This window comes from Tachypleus tridentatus, chromosome 9, assembly GCF_004210375.1.
Source record: "Tachypleus tridentatus isolate NWPU-2018 chromosome 9, ASM421037v1, whole genome shotgun sequence".
NCBI lineage: Eukaryota > Metazoa > Arthropoda > Merostomata > Xiphosura > Limulidae > Tachypleus > Tachypleus tridentatus.
The window spans coordinates 63202007-63215182 of record NC_134833.1 but is presented as its reverse complement, the minus strand read 5'-3'; the positions used below and the strand labels follow the sequence as shown (position 1 = coordinate 63215182).

The window sequence follows — 13176 nt, the reverse complement described above, 5'->3', positions numbered from 1 at the left end:
TCGTCTTAAACTGTAAACTGTTTAAAGTATTCTTTGATATGGGATATCAGATATCATTTTTAAAAAATTATTTCTCTATGTTTTACTATTTATCACACTTTTAAAAATAGATACAGATGGAACTGAGATGAAAAAAATTACCTAAAAAAGTAAAAATATTATTCTATTAGGAACACTGAGATAAATTATATGAGAAAATGTACTTGTTCCTTTAATTTTTTAAACAGTTTATATAATCAAGGCAAAAGCCGATTTGTGTAATGTTAGATCATTTTATTTCTAGAAACAGGAGGAGTCATAAAAGCCCAAATGCATTTATCCAGATAAAATAGTTCGATTACTGTATTCTCACTATGTATTTATTTGAGGTGTAAAAAGCCATAAAGTGTAGTGAGTGTTGGTATAATAAACCTAAAGTAAAGATATAGTGCGAGATTACCTAGTCTAGAGCCAGGTGCGTAAATTTTATTGTGAAATAAAATATTGATTCAATTCTAAACTTTCATTGATTTTGAATTTACATGACGAGATGAAATTAAGAAATCGACGTTTTTACTAGTTTTGTTGGCAGTACTCTTCATTTTATACTTTCAGTACGTAAACCAACAATATTACTATGATATACATTTGTTGCTAAGCGACATGAAACAAAATCCATTGTTGGACGGTCATGTTATGGAAGCACACTGGCTTTTCTACACATTAGAAGTTTTTAACCCAACTGGTTTTTACCAATGACTATTCTATGAATACCGCACAAATTGATTTCATAAATAATCTTAATTTTGATTCGCTCGCTCACAAAGGAATGTTGCGTCGAGAAAGAGCTTTTGAATACCCTTCATGACAAAGAGTTTAGGAATTCATGGGTTTTAAGATATTGATTATTTTAACTCTTTACTTTATTTTTGAAGTTTGGTTTCCATCAACTCTTTTTTTATGAGCTTTAAGACATATTTTTGGACTTAAACAGACCTTGTGGACTTCAGGTGGACCACACTGATACAAACAATTTCGAAAATCAAACATTTTACAGAGAAACAGTTGATGGAAAAATAATTTATTCACAGTAATTTATAGCAAAACTATTAATTTTCTTTTCATTTCTGCATGTTAACCTGTTTTAACCTACACTTTAAGTGCATAAGTATCTATCAATAAAGATTCAAGAGCAATTAGCAACTTATTCTGTTGTATTCATAGATATCTGTCATACAGGTTTCAGGAACGTAAATAGTTTCTTCCAATGGGTATTATTTATTTTTTTATTTGATGGTTAGAGTACTCGACTCGGAATTTGTGGTTAGTGGGTTCGAATCCACTTCATCGAACATACTCGACCTTTCAGATGTTTTCTTCCTTCTAATAGTTTATCACATCTTATTGAGGCTAGCCAGAGTAGATGGACTTCGAGTGGTTTTGCGCGAAATTCAAAACAAACACAGTAATTACAGTGTTACACATACTTAGCCATGGTTTTAGAAAATATTGCATCAAAATGTCGTTAAAATTATTAAACATTATCGGTCACAGATATACTTCATCTTCATAAATTAATTTCTAAAATTTCTAATTAAGTTTCAAATGAGAAAAAAAGTTCTGGTTCTTGATATAAACTTTGATATTCCAATAAAAAGGATTAAATATGAAGATTATCTATTGCATATTGAAGAGCTGCTGAAACGGCCCAGCATGGCTTGGTGGATTAAGGCGTTTGACTTGTAACCGGGGGTTCGCGGGTTCGAATTCCCCTCGCACCAACCATGCTTGCTCTTTCAGCCGTGGGGTCGTTATAATGTTACGGTCAATCCTATTTTTCGTTGGTAAAAGAGTAGCCCAAGAGTTGGCGGTGGTGGGGCAGCGTTCACTAGTTGCCTTCCCTCTGGTCTTACGTTGCTAAGTTAGGGACGGCTAGCGCAAATAATACTTTTACATCTTTGCGCGAAATTCAAAACAAACAAACAGCTGTTGAAGCAGTTGTTTAAACAAACAGTCGACTGGAGAGACAATGAATTTTTTAACGGCATAAAAAATTAAATTAGCGGCACCGCTTTAACATCTTTTAACGATCATAGCTAAAATAGAAACCTAGGTTCATAAAGATGGTTGTTCAGTTAGCCGATACATTTTATCATGAACTAGCGAGGTTTTAGAAATGATTACACTAACACAAACAACCGAGTTTATTAATGGAGTATATTGTGCTAGTTTTACATATGATTTATTTGTACAAATACACAATTACATAAGACTGTAATTAACTTTGCTATCAGAAGTACAATAATGAAGTGATATTCATTTAACATGGGTTTCATAAACATGTGAATTTTGTCAGCAAAGAAGCGTATTTTTATTCAACAATGATTTGTACAACAAAGTGTTGCTATGAGATCAAGATTAGTCTCGATGCTTTATGATTTGTTCCTTCGTCACCATTGAAAATGGTGACTTGAAGGATATCATCAATATCCCAAGAAGATCTTGGATGACTAATATTCAACAGTAGCTAGAGTAGAAATGACGACTTTATTCGAAGCATTTTTATTTTTTCTTCTTCAAGCGATGGATCTGGTATTTAGTTAAGAAAATCGTGTCGTAACGTATTCTCTTTAAATTGAGAAACGGTTCATAAAACGCGAGTATCAATAGAGTTAAAAGGTGTTAATTACTTCATTTGGGAATATTTTTATTTAAGAATAAATTTAACCGATGTTAAAAATACACGAGTAGATGAAACTTTTGATCTTAAGAAAAACAAAACCATATAAGTTGGAATCCATCTTTGATGGTTTTAACTTGGTGAAATATTTTGTTATGTCGTATTAAAACAATTCTTCACATGTAAAACAACAAGTCATTAGACAACTACAAACAATATAAAGTCGCGGGTGTAACAGAATATATTAGAAATAAATTTGGACGTTCAAATGAAGAATAATAGAATGTTATTCTCAGGGAAATTACTGTCCGCACAAGTATTAGGTATGTCTGCTTTATAATTGGAAATTCTAGCAGAATAATTACAAACTATATTTAAATCAAACTCAACAACAAAGGTAAATATCAGAAAACGAAGAGACTGGATGCGTTTCGTAAAATTTAATAATAACTTTAAATACAAAACTTTAATTTAATACGAACTTGAATACGCACCGTACAATCGTCTTCTAACTAGAACATTTAATTAATTAACAGTTATTATTCCTAGAGATGATTGCGTATTAATCGACTCATATCTTGAACCAAGTGGAACTCTATATTCTGAGTAAAACTTTTTGAGCAAACAGGAACCTCGAGTTGAGCTCACACGTGATAAGTGTCACCAAGTGGCTGTTCGTTCTCGAATAATAAACAAAAGCTGTAACATCTATATATCATCTACTCGACCAGCGTGGAGGACATTGCTATCATTGACCTATTGTCTACAATTTCCAAAGCTGAAGCAGACTTCATACTGATCAAGTGGGTATTTCCTGTTAGAAATCAACGAAAACGAATCACGAAAATGAAATGAAAGTTTTGAATAATTCTGTGTGGCCCGGCATGGCCGAGCGCGTAGGGCGTGCGACTCGTAATTCGCGGGTTCGCGCCCGCGTCGCGCTAAACATGCTCGCCCTCCCAGCCGTGGGGGTGTATAATATGACGGTCAATCCCACTATTCGTTGGTAAAAGAATAGCCCAAGAGTTGACGGTGGGTGGTGATGACTAGCTGCCTTCCCTTTAGTCTTACACTGCTAAATTAGGGACGGCTAGCACAGATAGCCCTCGAGTAGCTTTGTGCGAAATTCCAAAACAAACAATAATTCTGTATTAATAAAATGTAGCGGAAGATGTATGATATCCTGCATATTACACAGGAAGAAAAGAGAGAAAGTTAAAATAATTTTTCAAGAAAGATTTATTTCATTAATAACATGAACCATAAAAGAATGTCGAAAGAGTAGCTGTTCATGACGACTGTATAAATATAATATTACTTGAAATATTTATCACGATAAATAAATTTAGGAAACATAGATTCATTAAAGTACGTTGTTTTCAGCACCTTTGTGCTACTATGTTGGGTGAAGCAATAACAGTGCTGTATGAGAAAATTTCATAAACAAGCACAACTTACTGGAGAATTTCCATTTTTAACCAGTAAGATAAAGAATAAATACAACAGTGTCTTTGTATAAAGAACAAGCGATCCCTTTTTATTACTCAGATAATTCTCTCTGAAAGAGAGTTTCTGAAATTTTAACATGTTTCAGAGTAGATAGCCGTCGTGTAGCTTTGTGCGAAATCCAAAACAAAAAAAATAATTAGCATGTTTCAACATTGATTTAGTGGACAAATTGTCTGTTAAGAGCCTGGATAGTGTTTTGACTTCAAAGTAATTTCATTTGTCTAATTTTCTCTAACATTATATCCAGCAGAAATAGTGGAGGCAAGCATTTACCTATCCAATTCGAAATGTGCTAAACGTGCAGGTACATCTGGAGAAAAACTAAACAACACTTTAAATATCATATAAGTTAAATACTTCTGATTTATGAAACTTCAAATCTTCTATGAAACTATCGAAATAACTTGATAATAATTATTTAATACCACTGAAGGAAAGTTATTAAAACTGGAACAGCTTTCATTATGGCTTCTGTGGACCGAGGAACCTTTCAAAGACTGGGTAGAATTTTGACTTCAAAGTCATCTCACTTTTCTCATTTTAATCGAAAGTTCTTCCATATGGGTAATGAAAGTGACGTTTGCCTTTATAAAAAGAAAGATGTAAGTTTATAATAATGAAAGAAGGGACCATTAAAGACATTAATTAACATTATGTCTGTCACAAAAAAGTGCAATAGAATTGGTTTAACTTATTGGATACTTGTCAAAAGTATGTGTTTTATCTATTGTCCGCGTTATATCAGGAATAAAAACAAATTTAATGATACCTCTCACTGTCACTTTTCAGATATCTTACAAGTGAAATGTTTGTGGTTCATGACCTTTCAAATATTCTATATAACTACAGTATTATAAGAATTGGCCTGACATGGCCAAGTGGTTAAGGCACTCGACTCTTTATCCGAGGGTCGCTGGTTCAATTTCCGTCACACCAAATATGGTCGCTCTTTCAGCCATAGGGACATTATAAAGTGACGGTTAATCCCATTATTCGTTGGTAAATGAGTAGCCCATACAGCTGACGGTGGGTGGTGATGAGTAGCTGCCTTCCCTCTAGTGTTACACTGCTAAATTATTAGCTTTGCACGAAATTCATGAAAAACTAAGGTTGATGAATAAACGTCATATCGGTATCTTAATTTCTTATTGTGAAATATATTTCATACATATTTATATGTATATGTTACCCCTCGAGTTGCTTTGCGCAAATTCAAAACAAACCAAACAGATTAACAGAAATATACTATATCTTTTCCTATGTTCAAATGAGGACCAACAAATCTGCTGGGTGAGTGTTCGGTTTTCAGATATACAGTGAGATACTATTCACTAGATACCCATACTAGGTATGTTAGCCATGAGGTTGTGACATTTGTTTTCAGCTTTAGCCTGAATGTAAAACAATTTAAACAATTTTCATAATCCGTGGCTAGTTGGTGTCTTCACTGTCTAGCGCCATCTTACATGTACAGGTTCAAAATGCAGAAAAGACAGCGAATCAATTTTTTATTCTGATACTTTTTTTGTTATACCTGATTTTGTTTTTTTTTACGGTTGAGCACAAAGCTGCACTATGGTATGTTTGTGCTTTACTTACCATCGTTATAGAAGCCTGGTTTCAAACTTTGCAAATCTGAAGATGACCAATACGCCACTTGGGGGGAGGGCTGTTATCCATAAAGTTGAAGGAATATTTAAACATGTGATGTTGAACTCTATTACACTACAGGACTGCATATTTCACTTCGTGTCCTTAATGACAACGTTTTGTAGTTACATTTTAGACTTTTATTGAAATCAAATAATGTTTGAATAGTGATGTTTCATTTATGAGTGTTTATTGGATCATCAACAGAAACTTTCATGAAATTAAAACGTGAATTTACTGTGTACATATGATTCACATAAACTGTAAATGCTACGTGTATGTTATTTTAGAAGCAAAGTAAAATTAGCGTGTTCCTTGATCAAATTTAAAGTTAACAGGTGTTAAAGTTAAATTTAATTGTCAGCTTGAGAACAAGCTTGAAACAGAGGAGGGAGGAAAAGTGTGAATGCAAACATACATTTTACTATTTACTCTTAGTAATAAATGATATTTTTAAATGTATCATTTTAGTTTAGTTTGTATCATGCTCTGATTGTGTTTGATGTAAATCTTTTACGGGTGCCACCATAAAATAATATGGATTTACTCAAGCTATCAACCAATACAGCATTCCCTGTTAATGCAAATTAGATCACGCAACAATGTTGTACCTAATTTAAGAATGGACACACTTTGTTTACTATTAATTTCAGGAAGTAAGATATCTCCACTTTGAGCCGGAACTAGATCATTTTGCCAGAATTGTTCAACACATTTTAGCCACCTAGCGACACATGTACTCTCAAGATATTACTCAGTTTGTAATTCATTGAATTTTAAAGTCGTTTGGCAATACGTACTAAACGAAGGCAATAATAATCTACAATATAAACTTCCTGTATACACATATCTATTTAATACTTACAACACCAGTACTGAGGTGTACTTCCATATGTATAAGTGAAGAATGAGTGTCTTTACAAAATTTCAACCATTTAGATTGGATGTTTTGTCTTCTTTAGTTAAATTCGTTAAATTGTTAAATGAACCATTTTATGTTTTAGAGTGACAGGAAGGAGGAAGTTATCATAACATTTTCAGATATTAAAAGTTATGTTTTATATCTATAAACAATATTTATTTTAATTAGTTGACATACATTCTCAAGATAACATTTCAAACATCCAACTTTTACTTATTCATTTGGCCAACTAACATTATTGTTCACATTGTAACTTTTTATGCGATACACTACTAAGCAGCAAGGTTTTAAACACATGATAGTCAAGTTTAATTAACATTAATTTTAAATTACTATCCAGAGGCAGGGAGGTCATTCGGAAGCTTCAGGCCTTATCCTGCTGTTTTATCCAAGTAAAAGATTGACTGTCACTTCTATAGTGCTCCCACAGATGAAAGTGGGAAATATATTTAATGGTTTTACTATTATAGCATTGGATCCCTCGAGTTGCAGATTGACACGCTAACCACTGAACGACAGCTGGCTCAGTTATGAATATAATACTTTCTGAGACAATTTGGTATCGATTGGTAAGTTCAAAGTTGATATGATAGATACATGATATTATAATATGATATAAATTATTTATGTATATAAAATAACATCAAACATACTAGTCTTTCCAAGACTATACAACATATGTGGAAACAAGAGAATACACAAAAATATTGAAACTAAAACACACAAATATTTCTATAATCGACTTACAAGATACACGTCTATTATTTCAATGTTGTTTGGCAGTTTAAGTTATTAGTTGATCAGTAAAAAATATTTAATAATGTTCTACACTAAAATTCTTATGCCGTTCGTGAATTTGCAATATACGCAATATCAACCTGTATTATATTTTCCGTAGTAGATGTATCTACAAATAGCTTTTCCAACCTGTAATATTTATAACGTGCTTTAGCAGAGTGAAACTTTCACGATAATAAAATGTTAGAGAAACAGATTCTAGTCATGTGATCTAATTGTATGAAATAAGATGCCTGTGTTTGGTATAGGCACTCAGTTATTGGTTGTAGCCAAACGTAGTTTCTCCAATCCGAAAAAAGGTAACATAATGATTAGGAAATATAATAGTAAAATACTATTACTCTTAGGATACTTACAAATTAGTTTAAATTATTGAGTGAAAGCAGTTAGATGAATGATATAAAAAGTGTCTTGTAAGATAAATATATTCATGAAAACAGCAAGATTCTCAACATGAAAGCTCTATTTGTAACTCTCGTTGTGCTCGTAACCCTAATGTTGACGAAAGGCAACATGATCGATGTAGGCTCTCAAATAATATGTAGTAAGTTCGTTTCAAACTTGATTGGTGTATAAATTATTAAGTTATCGTATTATTGGAATAAATGTTTTATTTTCATATGTGTACTTGAGAATTAAAATACAACGCAACAAAAACTAAAGTAAAATATTAAGGTTTTGTGAAATTTTATTTTTCGTGTTGATATTTTCTGCGACTCTAAGAAGTACAAAGTTAATTTTGAAAATTTCAACAGATATCTTACTTCTGTGCTACACATTAACTTCTAAAGCATTAGACTTTTATACTCAACAATAATTTATAAGAGTTATGTAATAAGGCAACTTCTTCCTTTTTAATTTATTAAAGTGTTTTTACAAAAACCGGTTTGTCGTATGAGAAAAATATCCTCTTCCAGTGAAATCAGTATTTTGTTTTATTTTTTCGAAAATTCAGAGATGAATAAAGACAAGCCTGACAAAGTCAACGAAATGAGAAAATGTATGGAATCAGTCTTTAAAGAAAAGTCAGATTGGGTTAGTATTTTTAACATTACGATTAAAAGTGTTTTGGTAATTTATTGTAATTTGGTAAACAACGTGCTCCTAACATAAATATACCAGCTTTAGACATAAATTACAGATATAGCATGATGTAATTTTAATTTAATTTTCCTATTTTAGTTATAATTTTCATTCTCTATATTTGTATTAAAAATGTTATATACCTCCAGTTTAAAAGCGGTAAGATTATAAATAAAGATATGGACATAATAATTAAAATTTAATTTATATTGAGGATTAATTTGACACGTTAAGGAAGAAACACAAAAATCAGAGTTATCTGATGGATCAGGGCACATTATGCACTACCAAGACCAAGACCGAGCGAACAGAACACAGATACCATATTGTGTCACTAAAAGAAAAAAACAACAACACTAAAAACAGGTGTAATAAACAACAACATTCAAGTATTTTAAAACTGAAAAATGAATATCTACAATTTTTAACTAATTAAAATTCTTGAATTTCGCGCAAAGCTACTCGAGGGCTATCTGCACTAGTCGTCCCTAATTTAGCAGTGTAAGACTAGAGGGAAGGCAGCTAGTCATCACCACCCACCACCAACTCTTGGGCTACTCTTTTACCAACGAATAGTGGGATTGACTGTCACATTATAACGCCACCATGGCTGAAAAGGGCAACATGTTTGGTGCGACCGGGATGCGAAATGTGATTTTGTTTTCCTCCTTTTAGCGCAGCGATATATCTAAGACCCTATAACGCTATAGTAGGGTTTCAGTATCCATGGTAGACAGAATACATTGTGTAGCTTTATGTTTATTTACATCCTACCAACCAATCATTTTATTTTATTTGTTTTCATTATGTTTTTACTTTTCTACCTTTGTTTCAAGAATATTACTTACTTTCAGTTTATTTATGTCTTAATAAACATATTGAGATGATAATAAACAAACTGAAGAGCAGCATATTTGAAAGTTGTTATAATATAATTTAAGACAATTGTATGGTTTTTGACACATAAATTTAAGTATACAATTAAATATTATGAAAACAACGGTGTAGAATATAAGATAAAAGTTGATTTGACAGAAGGTGTTTTTCTTTATCTCAAGCTTGCAGATGCAATTCGAGAATGTGAATTTTCAAAATTTCCTCACAAGAATTATCATGCACATTTGAATGAAATGTGTAAGAAAGAAAGAAAGGCTGATGTACAGGTAATGATGAACTATTACAAATATTTATTTATTATCTACTCTTGTATAATTAATCTCTGAATTATATTTCTTTATTTATCTTAAAATATTCTATAATGAGCTATTATAGAAAAATGTTCCTTTTATAACCACCAGGTTTCTAAGTTAGGTTTCAGTATTCTACATAATTCGTTTATTCGTGAATTCATGTTATGAGTTAAAAGGTTGATTTTGAAACTCTAAACAGATACGAAATTTAAGAGAAAAGTCTACAAACTCTGTAAATGTGTTTCGCTAACATGTATATTACTGTTTAGGAGCTATAAATAAAAGGAAACATGAAGTAACTTCAACTAATTGTCAGCAAGGAAAATTTTATATGTGATACCCTGCAATAGAACTAGAATTCAGTTCTAAAGCTTTAAATAAAAATATTTTATGCTTGAACAAACTTACAGTATTGCAGTATTTTACATAACATCAATTATTATTTGTGTATGCTTGCAGGATATAAAAAAATTGTATCGCTGATAAATTTGCAGCAATTCACGAGAATCCAGAGAATGTACTGGCTAAACTGATTGATAAGTGTTTTTAAGAGGTAAATTAATGAGGTTAAAATACAATTATATATGTCCATTATTTTCTACAAAAGTTTTTAAAATATTTGTAGTTTCAAATAAAGTAACATAACTTTCAGTTTAAGTGGGAATACCATAAAAATAAAAAATAAAACTTTCTTGTACATAATATTATAAACTATTATGTTTAATCATGTTTATAAAACATATTAAACTCGTGCTTTTTTATATTCTTTTATTTTCTAAAATACATGAATTTATGAAAATCCAGGGTATCGTATTTAGTATGTAGGGATAGGTTGAGAAAGAAATAGCATTTTATCTGTCATTCTTTGCTGCTTAGATATTTACTATAAAAGTGCTAAAGTTGTATAGCCTTATTTAAAAATATAATGGTCATTCACAGCTTATATAAAAGCAGTATTATTCTGTTCTTCTACAATACGCATTTCTTATTAGAAAATAATAACAAAGAAAATACTACTTAGCAGCGAGTACCTTTTCATATTTCACAATAACAGTTTCAGTTCTAGTAACTAGATGGTAGCATCGTGTGACCAGATAGAATTTTTTGGTTATTATCTACCCATTGTGATTTTAGCGACGCAAGTGTAAGTGGAGAGAGCGCTGCTCTAATAAGCCTAATGTTGTCGTTGTTGCTGTCAAAATATCGATTAAATGTTTAGCTTATTTCTGAATTAATTTATTTTCTGTTATATCACCAAAGTGTTTAGTAGGAAAAAAACTGGAGACTACAAAATAAGAAGTGAAGAACTATTCTTCAGTTCTGTAGTCTATACATTTCATTTTATACTTTCAAAACGCAGACGGATTTTTTTAAATAGATTGACAAAATACCTTTCAACTAAAGCATGTAACAAAAATCAACATTTCCACAGAACTTAGCAATTAATACGCACGTGTTTAAAACTGTTTTTTATCTTTTAGCAATATATTTTTAACTGAAACAAATAACAGCATACATCATCTTTACGGATTTCTCCTTTCTTAAATAAAAAAAAAGAATATTTAGTTGTGTATTTCTCACATATAGTTGAAACTAAAAAAGACACGAATATATAAGAAATATAAACTATAACAGGAAGTCGAATGGCTAGATCGATAAATGTCAAAGAAACTAAGTCATACTAATTATTATGTAGGGAGTTTGTATGACACGAAATAGATAATTATTGCTTCTAATATTCAGGTGCAACAAAATTTTAGAATGATAATTCTAAGACAGTGAACGTTAAATCTATATGTATAGCAACACTTTGATGTATAGAATGAAATACGGCATCACAGATGAAATATTAACTAGCACTTACATAGTTTGATTTTGAATTTCGCGCAAAGCTACACGGGGACTATCTGTGCCAGCCGTCCCTAATTTAGTAGTGTAAGAATAGAGGAAAAGCAGGTAGTCATTATCACCCACCGCCAACTCTTGAGTCACTCTTTTACCAATGAATAGTGGCTTTGACAGTAACATTATAACACCCTTACGTCTGAAAGGGCGAGCATATTTGGTTTGACCTGGATTCAAACCTGCGACCCTCAGATTACGAGTCGAGCGCCTTAACGACCTCTCCAAGTCGGGCCTACTTATATATAATTTGAGATTAGGTAAATTAATGAAAAATATAAATAAAAATGTGATTTTATTTAATTCAACATGAAAAACTGATTAACTGTTCATTTTTATGACTTTCGAATTAAGATTTATAACTTTATGAAATGAAAAATAACAAAGATATCTCTTTAATTTATAACATTGGTCAGTATTTTGTTATTTTTTACAACTTCTGGTACTAAATTGTTTGACTGATATATCAAATGAAATATTATTAGTTTTATTCTAAGTGAATTAATATTAATTATTACAAAATAATTTATACTTACAGCCTGAACAGATCACTGAACAGCTGATGAAGACTAACATCTACATATTAACTACACTATAATACCCTAAATCTGTCCTGGTGTTCTTTTTTTGGTATTTGTTGAACTCTCCAATACCTTTATCTCGATAATAAAACTTTCTTAAAGCAAAAAAGCTGTTGAGTTTGTAATGACTTATTAAATATGGATTTTCAGTTGTGGTGGGTCAAAGAGATTCTTTATTTAAATATGTGTTGTGTTTTTTGTTACCACCTTATTTATAGACAGAAAATTCAGTTTTTTCGTTTTTACGAATTAAAAAGTATCCAAAATTATACTGACACAGAACGTTTCAATTAATAAAACAGTCATCAATTTCAAACATTGAAAATTAAAAACAAGAACATTTGAAAATATATATATATATATTTAAAGGGGTCAAAAACTCGTATTAGAACATTGCATTAATGTTTGTATAAACTTTCTTCAAATAGAAACGAGCCATCGTTTTCACGATTACATGTTATTAAATAATTTGTAACATCTAAAGAATGTTTGTTTTTTAATTTCGCAAAGTTACACGAGTGCTGGCAATAAATGTTATTCGTTCCTAATTTAGTAGTGTAAGACAGAGAGGAGCCAGGTAGTTATCACTAACCATCGTAAACTCTTTAGGTGATCTTTTCCCAACGAATAGTGAGATTTACAGTCACAGTAATCCGCTCTAACAATCTGGCCATATCGGGTCATCTGCGATTTTACACCATTAAACCAAAGTTGTGTAAATATATTGGAAGTTCAAGATTTCTTTAAATCCTGGTAGTAAAAAATAATTTCGTTTTTTACGCAACAAATATTGGTTAATGGTAAAGGAACAAAGTACAAAACATTCATTTCTTTACTACACATAAAGAAACGTGTCTACAGTAGAACAACTTGTTTTACTGT

At 31.2% G+C, this 13176-nt stretch overlaps 1 long non-coding RNA gene across 1 annotated transcript; it reads left to right on the top strand.

The window, feature by feature from the left end:
- The first annotated feature begins 7925 nt into the window (after positions 1-7925).
- Positions 7926-12403, top strand: LOC143227115 (uncharacterized). The gene is made up of 5 exons (XR_013014889.1): positions 7926-8082; positions 8494-8573; positions 9680-9784; positions 10271-10364; positions 12252-12403. It is a non-coding gene; the product is annotated as an uncharacterized LOC143227115 (long non-coding RNA).
- The last annotated feature ends 773 nt before the right edge of the window (positions 12404-13176 follow it).